Source organism: Pteronotus mesoamericanus, unplaced genomic scaffold (genome assembly GCF_021234165.1).
Source record: "Pteronotus mesoamericanus isolate MK-2021 breed Mesoamerican mustached bat unplaced genomic scaffold, CSHL_Meso_final scaffold_85, whole genome shotgun sequence".
In the NCBI taxonomy this organism is placed as follows: domain Eukaryota; kingdom Metazoa; phylum Chordata; class Mammalia; order Chiroptera; family Mormoopidae; genus Pteronotus; species Pteronotus mesoamericanus.
This window is the reverse complement of record NW_026555329.1, coordinates 78169354-78183298: the sequence shown is the minus strand read 5'-3', so window position 1 is coordinate 78183298 and position 13945 is coordinate 78169354. Positions and strand designations below refer to the sequence as shown.

The 13945-nt window shown below is 42.5% G+C and overlaps 1 protein-coding gene across 1 annotated transcript in view; it reads right to left on the bottom strand.

Moving 5' to 3' along the window:
* The window catches only part of CNTNAP2 (contactin associated protein 2), a 1059914-nt gene that overhangs the window by 778391 nt on the left and 267578 nt on the right, over positions 1–13945 (bottom strand). The gene's annotated exons all lie outside the window — the stretch shown is intronic.

Sequence of the window (13945 nt, the reverse complement as noted above, 5' to 3'; positions counted from 1 at the left end):
TTTACTAAAATTGTAGGATTAGAGATTTATTTAGCTAAACAGTCCCTCGTATCTAAATGTGCATGCTCCTAGAAACCCAAGGGACCATACACATTTTCATCCGCGCACACTGCGCCGTGCGGAGCCTCCGCTGCTGGGACCAGCTGCCCCTTCCTCTACGGCCGGCTTCTCTCGTGTGCTGAGCCCTCGCTCCCCTACCTGACCTGGAACTTTCTCCAGCAGTTTCATCCCTTCAACCTGAATTCTCAATTATTTTGCTCTCTGCTGACTGATTTCCATTATTACACAAACAAATTTCCACTAAAAAAAGCCTTAGCCATGTTTCCCTATCCAACTATATTGTCCCATTCCTCTATTCCCTTTTTTGGCAAAAGTCAGTTGAAATAATAATGATGAAGTTCTATGCTTGCCGATATTCCAATTATTTTCCTTTCATTCTTACTTGAAACAACTCCCAACAGGCACACCAAAACATCTCTTATCCTGGTCACCTGGGACCTGCTATTATTGCTAAATGTCATGATCACTTTTCAGTTCTTGTCTTATAGGACCCATCAGCAGTCTTGGACCTTGTTGTTCCCCCATAGCTCCTTGAAATAATTTCCTCAGGAAGCATCCAGAACAATCAGCCAGCCAGTCCTTCTTCACACGCTTTGTTCTTCTTCCTCACACTAGGGCGAGGTCTTCTTCCTCACACGTGGACTGCTTCAATTCCAAGCTGCAGTCAGAAGCCAGAACCGAGGTCCCAATTGCAGGATGAAGCCCTAACGCAGGTGATAGCAATGAAACCAGCTTCCCTAAGGAACCACTTCATTTTAATGGAGACTGGTTAGGACGAAGGACAGGATCTCTCAGAGCAAGGAGGAGATTTTCAGTAGGTCAATAAAGACTTTGACCAGATTATGAAATAGACAACAATATCCATCATTGATAGAAGGCTTATCGTGGCAGTTGTGTTATACCTATTGTTTCTAATCTTAACAAGAATATTGCAAAGAAGGAATAATAATACCTTATCTTACAAGATCAATGAGACTCTGAAAACTAACTTGCCCCCAAATACTCACAGGCTAATGGTATCCCTGTTTGAGCACCTGCAGGCCCATTCTGTTGTACAAAACATGGATGAATGAGCCCTTAATTTTATTTTCCTTGATGAATTCTTTAGGTAAAAGAATTGCAGCCTCCAACACTGGAATACTAAAGGGATGTAGGTATAAACCAAGGAAAGCAATCCCCCATACTGTTTTGTTTTCAAGCTGGACCTCAATTTAAAGCCAAATTAGTATGTTCTGAAAAAGTTTTTAGATGGTGTCTAAATGAGCACAATGATACAATATAGCCTGGAAAATGGGTCTTTCCAGCATTACCTGCTAATGTTTCTCTGTATGGAGAGAGAAGGTCAAACAGCAAAGGTTTCTTTGAATGTAAGTAAAAAGCAGAGTGCTATTGTTTGGGCGGGGTGACGTTTATCCCTACACCAAGGAGGGAAAACCACTTTCACTAGGTATTAGTTTATCCCTAGAACATTTTCAAGTCAGTAATAGCTCAGCAAAACAAATAATTAATCATGTGAAAAATAAGTGGAACCACAAAAAAAGGAAGACCCCCCCAAAATACTTCCACTTCAGTTACAAGAGAGTGCATTTTGCAACCTTCTCTACACACACACGTTGCCTCTGAAAATCAAATTGGTAATTGGCAGTTGTGCGTTGTACTAAACAATATGGCACCCTGTTTATTTCTGCAATTATGTTAGAACTTTTAAATCATGGCTTCTATTTGCAAGGCCTTAGGACATGGTTAACACTGTCAAGATTATTGAGGGTTCATTGTTTGAGACGTTTTACTTAACTCCAAGTAATTTAATTCAAGTCAATAAATCTCAATGAAGATATATCAAATGGCCTACCCTGTGCTTGCTACATACTAGGCAACGGTGGGAGATTAAAAAAAAAAAATTGTGTAAGATAGAGTTGTCTCCACATTTAAAAAATCATTAGAGGGCTCAGCAAGAGGGGTCAGAAAATAAGACCTAGTCACTCAAAAAATCAAACAAAAAACCTTTGGTGTTAAAAATGAATAGGAGTAATTCAATAATTTTATATGTAGACTATTTTTTTGAGAAACACACAATGTTAAATTCAAATACTAATTTGAACTTCACCCATTCTATACTTCCTGGGGATTTTAAAGGAGTCATTTATAAAAACCAAATGAAACTCAAGATTCCTTAATAATAGTCCACCTATATGCAAGAATGGAAGAAAGGGCAATGCTTTTATTAAACTATCCCCTACAGATCAGCAACCCTTTCCTAGAAAGGGTGACAGGAAGCAGCTCTGCCATGTGGGTGCCAATAAAGTATTATTTGTGGACCCTGAAATCAAATTTCATATACTCTTCACGTGTCACAAAACATTGTTCTGATTTTGTCAATCATTGAAAATGTAAAACCATACTTTAAAAAATGGTACGCCAAAGCAGGTGTCTGTCAACCTGATCGAACCTGCTTTTCTTATCTATACCACAAAATAGCTGTGACGTTTGTACGCACATAGACATACTATTCTTCAAGATAGTGTAATTGTAACCAGTCATTTAGTGCTTATATGCCAGACACTGTTCAATATACTTACTAATCTTTGTAAGCACGTTCCATTGTCACACTAACACTATCAGTTCGGAATACTATTACCCACATTTTATAAAGGAGGAAAGTGAGGGAGAGACGTTGAATGACTTGCTCAGGGTGATGCCCTTATGAAACGGCAGAACTGGGACCAGACCTTGGGTCTGTGCTTTTAGTCACCTCCCTGTGCGGTGATGGGCTAGGTTTCCAGCTGCAGAACACGAAACTGGGAACCGCTTAAATGTCTTAAAGTTTGTAAGAGTGATGGAAATGGAAATGCATTGTTCAAAGTTAGGTTTGTTTGTTTTTTTCAGAGTATTTGAGATATCAAGTGTAGTTGAAGGGAAAAAAAGAGTATTTGTGACAAAATATATGGCTAATTCCTCTAAAACAATTAACATATTTTCCTTGGGATGTGAAGTCTGAGAGAGGTTGTTCATTTGACATCCTGATGCCAGAAAAGCTTCACCTAAAAACACACCAGGAAATTGAGTATTTATTTTAGTGCTACTTCTCAAGAGTCACATTGCTTTTTTTTCCCCCATTGTAAGAACTGTTCAACTTAAATTATGCACAATGTTTTAATTATTTGTATTTATTTTTAATTAAGTGTGAAAAAACTAAATACCCCAAACTCCCTTCCTGGAAGAATTTAGCACATTTCTCAAAAATTGAATTATACATCTATTTGTATGTAGATAGAGGGGTGGGGGCAAAATTATCAAGTTGGTAATTGCATCACTGTTCTTTGGATAATATTATGCAATTTCTTGTGAGATTAATCCATTTAATGAAGTTTATTTCAATATAATGGGCTTGATAGATTAAAGTAGTTTATTTTCCTTAATGTGACTAATTGAAACTGTTCATTAGCAGGGATTTGCTCATGACTTTTCAAATCTTCATAATATTTTTATAATGCTGTTACGTTGACTCTTTCATAGAATTATACTCATTATATTTTCCATAATTGTCCACATAGTATTTGCATAGGTATAGGTATATTAAATATGTGGGCTTATCTAACATAACTATTATAAAATGACCAGATTTGTGATTTTTAAGCCCAAACACAGTAAGTATATGGCCTCTTTACTTATTTTTTTAAATTATCAAATTGTTTTTCATGTACCCACCTGAGGAGATGCAAATATATGTTTTTAAAATTTTTATTGAAGTTATTAGGGTAACATTGGATGATAAAATTATATAGGTTTCAGGTGCAATTTCTATACTACATCATCCGTATATTGTATTGTGTTCACCACCCAAAATCAAGTTTCCTTCACCGTTTATCCCCCCTTTACCCTCTTCTACCTTCCCCCACCCCTTTCCCTCTGGTAATCACCGTACTGTTGACTGTGTCTATGAGACTCATTTGTTTGTTTTTTGCTTAATCCCCCACTTTTTTCCCTCAGGCCCCAACACCCTTCCCCTCTGACAGCTGTCAGTCTGTCCTCTGTATCTATGAGTCTGTTTCTGTTTTGTTTGTCAGTTTATTTTGTTCATTAGATTCCACATATGAGTGAGATCATATGGTGCTTGTCTTTCTCTGACTGGCTTATTTCACTTAGCATAATGTTCTTCAGGTCCATCCCTGCTGTTGCAAAAGAAAAGAGTTCCATCGTTTTTATTGCTGAGTAGTATTCCATTGTATAAATGTCCCATAGCTGTTCTATCCACTCTTCTACTGATGGACACTTGGGCTGCTTCCAGATCTTGGAGACTGTAAATAACGCTGCAATGAATTCAGGGGTACAGATATTCTTTCAAATTAGTGTTTCAGATTTCCTCAGATACATTTCCAGAAGTAGAATTGTTGGGTCATAAGGCAGTTCCACTTTTTTATTTATTCAATCTTCCTTCATCTAGGTCTTTCAGATAATTGTAGGGAAATGTAAATAAAACAATTCCCAGTAATTTCTATAAGGTCTTCCCTACTAGATGATATATCTTTACCTAGAGATATATATCTTTCTCTTCTCCCATGACTTGATTAAAAATGCTTCCCTGACCTTTAAATGCTCTCATTTAAGTTCCAGACAGAGAAAACAGGGAGAGTAATGGAACTGTGAACAAAAGCCAGTAGAAAAACGTAGACTGGAATTCTGTCTGAATGTAAAGATGCAACAAAATAATGACAACTTAAAAAATCATCGACAGAGTAGAACTGGCAGGTAACAGAGTGACAGTGGCAAGGATAGAGTGACCCGGGCAAATTTCTCCTGGGGACACCGAGAGCGAGCGAGCCCTCAGGATAAACAACTCCATTCCAATAAAATACTTTCTTAGACAACTACATATGTAATCACTCTGCAAGGGAGAGTAATATGCTTAAATAATTTTTTAAAATATCAACTGCTTATCCAAGGTCAGTTCTGCACTAGCCGGTGGCATCCCTCTTGATAATGGACCAGATAGCAGATGGTGTTTTTTCAAGGGCAGCCTCAAATTAAACCACGATGTTCAGAGAAAAACCAACTTTATTCCTCTGTTATCATGGACACTGTGGAAACATCTTTGTCTTTATGGATTTTAAGTTAATGTGATCTCTAATGTAATCATCTGGCTATTGAAACACGTAGCCATTAAAATTCTCATTGCTTTTCAGACTATAACATTTATTTTAAAATGTAACTATATTCTAGTTATTTAAAAAATAACTAGAATATAAGGGAGTGTCATTGGGCAATATAATATTTAGGGTGTTGATTCCTAATGTTACGTTTAGCTAAAAATTGTACAGAGCTGCTATTCTCTAGGTTTTCTACACATGACCTTAACCGGACCTCATTTTTTTCTTCAGAGACTCATTTTTTTTTTTAAATGGGATTTTAACACATTGTCTGCAAAACCTTATTCTGCATTTAGAAAAAGTTTAGTTTCACTGCAAAGTTGAACCAGTATCAGGTTGTGCTATGTTACAGTAACGTAGCGCTATTCTATACTGCCTTGTAAGTTGCATTTCTTCATTTCACTAATACAGTGAATATTTTCTCATGCCATTTCTCACGCATTGCAAAATGCATTTAATGGCTGCCCTGACTCCCATCATATGAATATTCCTTGTATTCAGAGTGCTGCCTTCTGTTTTTCCATATTATCAGAATGTCTGCCTACAATCCAGTACCACCACCCCCGCCTCTATGTTCTCTCCTGCACTCAAGGGCTGGAGTTCTGGGAAATGCGTCCCAGAATCCCGGACAGGTTTCCACATTCGAGTCTGCCCATGAGGCATGTGAGCGGAATTCAGGAAATGGAGAGAAGCCCTTATTCCTGCTGTGTCTGCTGCAGTGAGCTGGCACCGACCTACTAGCTTGAAGCAGCTTTACCATCGGTAGCGGGTCTCTCTGACTTCCCAGTTTTGGGTGTTTGGAAACAAGCGAGAATTTCTCTCACCCCTGTTCCCCTTGATGTTCCAAAGATTCTGTAAATCTCTGCTTCTCTGCATTGTATCTCATTCTGTTTCAAATACCTAGAGGGGTTTCTGGTCTTCTGACAGAATCCACTCAGTGACTAAAATCGTCACAAAGTAACCTAAAGTAAGTTGTGTTTTGTTCTTCTGCTATTTTCATGGGATACGGTACAGAAATGACTGGGCATGTGTATTGCCAAAAAGGTTCTGGAAAACGTGTGCTGGCTTCATTAGCTTCACAACATATGCAAGGAGTCCTGCCCGGGTCAGGGGTGGAGTGTGCTGTTGCTGGTGAAATGCCCCTGCTGGCTCAAGATGCAGACGCCACGCCACTGATTCGTGTACTTGTTTCTGTTCCACTTATTCATGCATTTGTTTCAGGTTGGAGAGATCAACAACATTTTCATCTGCGTTGCTCGTAAAACTGTTTTGGAATGGCCTCGTTTTAATGTTTTCCTTTTTTTTTTTCAATCAAGTTTTTATTTTAGAACAGTTTTAGTTCTTCTTATTAACATCTTACATCAGTATGGCACATTTGTTACAATAAATGAATCAATATGATATGTTACCTATAAAATCATAAATAGAAGTCATTGATACTAGGGGCATAACTCTAAATTGAGACATACTAATTTGTGGCTTTTTAAAAATCTTTTTGAGATAAGAAATCAATTTTTTAAAAATGTATATTCATTGGTAGTTCCTCTTATGACTTCCACTTGTTCAATATAGAATTAAGTTCCTCATGTGAGACTCAACAAATATTTATTAAAATAAGTTTATTTCTTAGTTCCTTTATACATATACTTTTAATCTACTTGGTTAATATTTTTGAAAACTGAATGAAGCATCTAAATTTAGCTTCCCCTTCATAATAAAAGACATTTCCACCCTGGAAAATCATTAATTAATGATTACTAAATAATTAATTTTGTTCCATTTGATTTAAGTGCAACATTTATATAAACATATTTTGGATTCTAATTGTTCCAGTGACAATTTTCTATTTTTCTTTCAAATCCCCGCTGTTATATTAATTGTACATTTAAATAGGCTTTAATGTATATTGGTATAAGATGGCTTCTCATTTTTTTTCTTTCAGAGTAACCTTGATCATTTTGACTACTGTCCTCCCAGATTAACTACAGGATCACTTTGGCTGCAAAAATCTTTTTGAAATGTTTATTATAATTAAACAAAACTATTTCAGGGAAAGGTAAGAGCCTTATATTGTATACCTCTATGACACACCTTTTTAATTTTTGAGCCATCTTTTGTATCCTTCAGGAAAAAAAAAAAGTCTTATCAATATATTCTCGCATCTCTGGGCTCTCGTGAACAATCCTGGGTGGCTTTTTATTCTCGCGGATAATCAGCGGTAGAGCTTAGTATAGAAGCTTGTATAACACTGTAATTAGTGATTTTACACATATGCTGTAGTCTCCCCTTGCCTACAGTTTGGGTTGCTGTGGTTTCAGTTACCTTCAGTCAACCAAGGTCCAAAAATATTTGATGGAAAACTCCAGAAATATACAATTCATAAGCGTTGCATGCCGCGCTGTCCTGAGCGGCGCGACGGCATCTCACACGCCCAGCTCCTTCCCGCCTGGCACGTGAATGAGACCTTTGTCCGCGTCTCCATGTTGCATACACTACGCACGCGTAGGTCACACAATAGCCATCGGGCTTTCCGATCGCCTGCTGCCGCCCCACAGTGCCTGTGTGCAAGTCACCCGCACTTTGCTTAAAGTGGCCCCAAAAGAGAAAGAGTAATGATGCTGGCAACGTGGATGTGCCAAAGAGAAGCCATGAAGTTTATGTATGTGTAAGCAAAACATAGCATATACACGGTTCGGTACTATCTGCGGTTTCCTGCATCCCCTGGGGGTGCTGGAACGTATCCCCGTCCACGGGTAAGGGGGCTGCAGTACTGAGAATGTGTGTGATAGAGAGTAAAGATCCCTGGAGGAACCCAAAGAGGTTGTCAGGGAAGCAAAAAGGCTGATCCACAAAACACGGTTCCACATCCTGGAAGATGACAGAAATGGTGTCAGCGTTGGCTTTATTCTTACTGAATGTAAACATCCCTTTGGAAAGTCAGGCTGTCAACAGCCAGCATTCTCAACCTTTTAAATCCATCTTACTCTCCTAAAATAGGCAGATATCAAAACACTAACATAACCCTCAGCTGACAATACTTCAATCATGTAATTGAACACATCTCAGCTATCCGTGAGTTTTTGGAGCCTTATATTTTATTTATTTACAAAAGATAAGAATTTTTCATCTTCCCCCTACTAATGTGGAACTGCATTATGTTATTGGGTGTGCCTTACTGAATGCCCGTTTTAACCGCACGCCCACGGGTCCCCATCCACACCCTCTGCACGCACAGAGGACGCGCCTGTGGGGAGACCTTCTCCACGGGTCTGTCATGTGCCTGCCCATTCCGTGGGCAGAGCCCTGACCTCCCTTTGGACTTGGTTTTCCAGCAAACAGCCCTGGAGGACGGGTTGTGGCGTTCACCTAGGCAGAGATAATTTTGGGTGTGTGTGTCACCTAAATGTGCGTTTGCTGTCACTGTAGCTAAGATCATGTCCCCTCTGGGCAGAGGCTGGCCAGGTGTGGTGTCCTTCATAAAAGACCAGGGTTTCCTAAGCTTGGGCTCCCTCCACTGACGCGTGCCCCACGGTGAGGCAAGTCTTCCCCTGACCCTTGGGACACCTCTCTGTGGGACCGAGGGCTCAGGGCACCAGTGGTAATGCTGCTCCTCTGGCCGAGGCTATTGCTCTCAGTGACAAACGGTCCTTCACCTTGGACTGGAAAGCCACGTCTTCGGCCGGCACCCGTGGGACGGTGGCAGGCTACCTGGTGGGCATGTGAGCGGGGCGCAATACCGCCCCCTCTTGGTTCTTGACACTGACTGTAAACCTGAGCTTCCACTTCAATACTGTTTCCTACTTTTTTCTTGAGAGCTGGTATGACGGAGGAACACCGTAGAAGAAGCACGTGGCAAAATAGTACAAAGATGCCAGAGGGGAAGGAAAAAGGGGCATGAGGAGCAGACAGAAAGGGCTCTGGAGCGAGAGAGGAAGGTGACCCCCAAACCAACCCCACCTGCTTCACGGTGTGCCGGGGACCCGCCTGCTGTCACCTCGCCGTCTTTTCAGCGCCGTCCTCCCGAGTGGCCTAGAGGGCGATTGCCGGCCTCCCCGCAGGCTCCAGCCCCCCACCGCGGGCGCTGGCGGGTACGAGTCCTCACGCAAACCCACTCCTTCAAATTAAAATGTGACAACTACCTGCAACTAATCCCACATTTTCGGAGGCTCTGAAACAGACTTTCTTTTCTTAAGAAGGAGAATTTGGAACTATTTTCTAACTTCTCAAAAGTAGTCGGTCTTTCCTAGACCTCAGTAGATTCTTCGCTTGCCTCAAGGAAGCATGCTGCAGCAACTGTAACAGACACACTTCAGTTCTCTGAAGGATCGGGGCCCTTCCCGCAATCTCCAAGGAACTCATTTAGCTGGCAGTGGGGGAAAAACAAGCGCCGTCGTGGAAAAAAGAAACACTCTATTCAATAAAAAAAAAACAAAACAAAAAAAAACCTTTAGAAATAGCCCTAATTGAAGAAAAAGTACATAATGTACAAAACGATCCATTTAACAATCAGCAGGAGATAGTTATATGTTTGAATAATTACTAAATGAGTTTGAAATAGCATATGTACTACTTTAGCTTTCAGAGTGTATCACCTGAAAATGAAAGTTTTACATTTCTTAATGGCTACATTTGAGTTGAATTTATTTTCTTGGGACTACATGCTGTGGAATCTTAATACTCTTAATTACAGAGATGAATAGCCCTTACTCTGGGAGGCAAACTTGTATTTGACCTTGTCTCATGGCATGATGCTACACCTTGCTCAGTTAGCCGCGGAGCAGTGTTGCAGCTCTGTTCTGGTTCGCCAGTACACCGCACTTGCTCCTCATTTCAACACTGAAATCGTGCGCACTCTTGTACACTGGTGTTATTGTGATTTCTTGTGACAAGCAGCCGGTTGGGATGAATCTAAAGGGGCCTTTCTTGATGAATAAGGATGACTCAGAGTCTTAAGCTCATTATTCATGGGGCACTACGAGACATGTGTGCACACTACAGGGCCCTGAATAGCATCTGAGTCAGCATCCTGAACGTAAACTTAAAGTCTGTTTATTAAGCAACAGAATAGCGGGAATGGTGAGATCTCCAAACTGCAATATATCTTTGTCTCTACAACACAAAAACTTCAACAATGGATACAGAAACTTAGTATACTGGATTTTTTGTTAGGCCATGTTTTACTTACGCTTTCTTTTTTTTTGGGTGGTATTAAAGTATTTTTATATACTCTAGTTTATGAATAGATTTTAAAACAGGAAATATATTACATGTAAACTAGATTATAAAATATATGTTATGAGTAGGTTTTAAAAATAAACTTTTTCATGTGCCTTGCAGTAGTCATTATTGATGTTATAAAGGTATTTTAAAGGAATGAAGTAGGAAACAGTATTGAAGTGAAAGCTCAGATGAGGCACTAGAAAATGAGAGCGTTCGCTCGCCTGGGTCACCACGGCAAAGTCCCACAGACTGGGTGGCTTCGACAACAGAAACCTGTTTTCCCACAATTCCTGAGGCAATGGTTTCCTTCAGCAGGTGGCTGGCGGCTCCTGAGGCGTTTCGTCTCGGGCTGTACACGGCCATCTCTGCCCCGGGCCCTCTTTTTTCTGTCAAGGAAGAGCCCCCGTGTTATCAGAGGAGGGCCCGCCCGCATGGCCTCATTTCACTCACCCTCCTGTTGAAGACCCTCGTCCACACGCGGCCGCATCTTCGGCACTGGGCCAGGCCCTCGCGCCCCCCAGCAGCCTCCTGCACGGACAGAGCTCCCCCCGACCCCGTCGCCTTTGGAGTCCAGGCGCCTGGCTCTCCCTCACAGCAGAGCGCAAGGCGGCGCCGCGCACTCGGTGCTTCCAATTTTTAAATCCACTTTCCACACTCTTAGCCTCGTGGTCTTTCCAAGTCTCACTCTTCTGCCTCCAAGTAGCCCCAGGCTCCCCGCTGCCCCCCCGGCCGACTCCAGCTCCTCAGCAGGGCCTGCAGGGCCTGGGAGCGCCCCCACCCCCCTCTCCACGCTCGCCTGCTCAGCCACGGCCACCCTGGCGTCCTGCAAGCACGCCTGGCCTTCCCCTGGGCACGTGCTACTCTTCCTTTCGCCTGGAATGTCCTTCCCCATGTCCCCTTCCTGTGATTTGCTTCCTGGCTGACTCTTGTTCCTCTACCAAAACTCATGCTTCATGGCCCCGAGTCACACACCCTGCAGTCCCCAGGGTCCCTCAGCTCCCTGGGCGGCTCCAAAGCGTGGCACTTACAGAAATGGGCAGAAAACGGGCCATCCATCTTTCTACCAGAACGTGATTCCTTGTGGACTGTGCCTTTCTCTTCTCTGTGCCGAGAGCCAACCCTGGGGCCCCCAGAAAGCAGGAGTGTAGCAAGTATTTTTTAGACGAACAATAAATACATGAATAGATGCGTCTCCCCAACAGCTCTTCCCAGCAGGTGTTATTAGCACTTGCTCTACAGGCTCGGACAGGCCCGGGTTTGAAATCCAGCTCTTTGCCAACCTGTTGTTGTGTTAGCCTGGAAAAGCTCCTTGCTGGCTTTACACTGTGATTTGTCTAGAAAGTTGGAATTAAACATACTTCACCAGGTTTTTGCAAGGTTTTAAAGAGAAGAACACACACCTCTCCTTGTACAGTGTAAGTCGCCACCACATCAGCATCATCACCATCATCACCGTCAGAACAGCGATAGTATTACTGCCGGCCAGCGAAGGAGCCAGGCTCCCCGAACGCGGGCTGTCTTGCTCCCGTCGCTTGCCAGTGCTTTTCCAAGACGTCCAATGACACGACTGGTAGACTGAGAAAACACCTGCCCTGTTTGCTAAATCACCCTTCTCGAGTCCCGAGGAAGGCTGGGGGCGGGGGGGCGGGGGGGAAGGGAGGGCGGGTCCACTTCAGTCCAACAGAGCTGCAGAGGAGAACCCAGCAATCCACAAATCACTCCTCTACTCTCAGCTTTCGATCGCTCTATAATTATTTGGCAGCATGGAAATCAACCCAAACATGCAATTCCTCAAAATGCAAAGTGACACTGATTATAGCCAGTAGGTTGAAAAGCAAATAGGGTATGAGCAAGGAGAGAGGCCAAGCGCTCTGAGAAATCTGATGAGTGAGGGAAAGGGAAGCCCAGGCTATGGTGTGGTCCTTAGAAAGTGGGCTCTACTGGGGGCGTGACTCTCCAACGTTGGCCTGCTCCGGACCCATGTGGAGGGCCGGTCGAGACACAGGTTACTGGGCTCCAACCCCGAGTTTCTGATTCAGTAGGTTGGGGGTGGGTCCGGGGAACTGGCTTTCGTAACAAGTTCTCAGGCAATGCTGATGCTGCTGGTCAGCAGACCACACTGAGGACCACTAGGCTAGAGTACAGGAAGGAGGGAGGCGAGACTTTTAGGGGAAAGAGGGCTAATCGATCACGGAGCAAGACTTCTGTGACAGGGATAACAGACAAAGAGAAGGAGTAATCTTGAAAAAGATAAGAGCCATCCCTTCCTAGGAGCCTAGAGGAACAGGAACCTGTGGAGCAGGAAGCTGAGCTGGATTTCACCCGAAGGAAGAGAGGAACTTTATGAGGCACTGGGGGAAGCTGGAACGGAAAACCAGATATGGATTCTTTTGTGCTTTGGACAGAGAACGTCTCTGAGATAAAAGTATATACTGTTTTCTTCTAATTAAATACTTATTTTCTGCCTAATAGGAAACTACCCTTCAGAAATTGTGGGTCATTTGTAGATTGTTTTTGTATTTTATAGTCACATTTAGACCTCAATCAACCTATACCCCAGCCCCCCAAAATGTTGGCACACATTTTCCTCAGTTTAACTTACTAATTGACAAGAACAGGATCTTGCCTGTTAAAACTGTTTTGCTTTTCTAAGAAGAGGCCTGCCCACACGCTTGTTGGCTTGTTTACCCTTTTCTGTATCTGTGGCAGGGTTGCTCGGATGGGGTTAAGGAGTGTGTAGCATCTGGCACATTTGGAACTCCTGAAGGGCTTGGAGACTTGAGGCTCTTTTGAAAAAGCTGGCTAGAAATATAAAGGCAAAAAACAAAATGAAATAAAGAAGAAATAGAAAACCTAGAGCTAACTAGGTTGTTCTTTTACCCTCCAGAAATAGTATTTTTCACTGTCTTATATATAAATGTCCTCTGTAAAGTACCCCAGACAAACCTCCAGGGTACCGGGTTGTTAGGCAGAGTTTCCAGAGACCTAAGGCAGGACTGCCTCCTTCCACTACAACTGTGGGCACACCACGGACCCCCAGAAACATGCTCCACGGCCTCCACTGCTGCCCCGCAGAGCAGAGGTCAAGGGGGGCCCATGCCCTTTGTCCCTTCACAGGACCATTTTCTTTGTCTAAACTTCAGAATTTGGTCTCAGCTTTGTACACTGATAAAGGCAGTGTTTAACTTTCATTTTAATGCAAATTTTATGGAAACTGGTCTTTAGCTTACTCCTTGAATTAAATTTAATTTGGGCTACAATGAAAATATACCATGTTAGAATTTAGGGGCCTATCGCTTTCTAGCTGTGCTGCCTCTGGCCACACATTCACCTGCTCCAGGCTGGTTTCCCATCCTCAGAATCCACAGAACAAAGACGGAGTCCTCCCACTCCCGGGCCTCCCCCACCCACGCCCTCTATTTCTAGAATGTACAGAGTAGTTTTATATCTCTTCTTCCCTCCTTTTTCTTCCTTTCTCATTTAGAACCTCATATCTGATACGTCTCTCTCTAAATCGT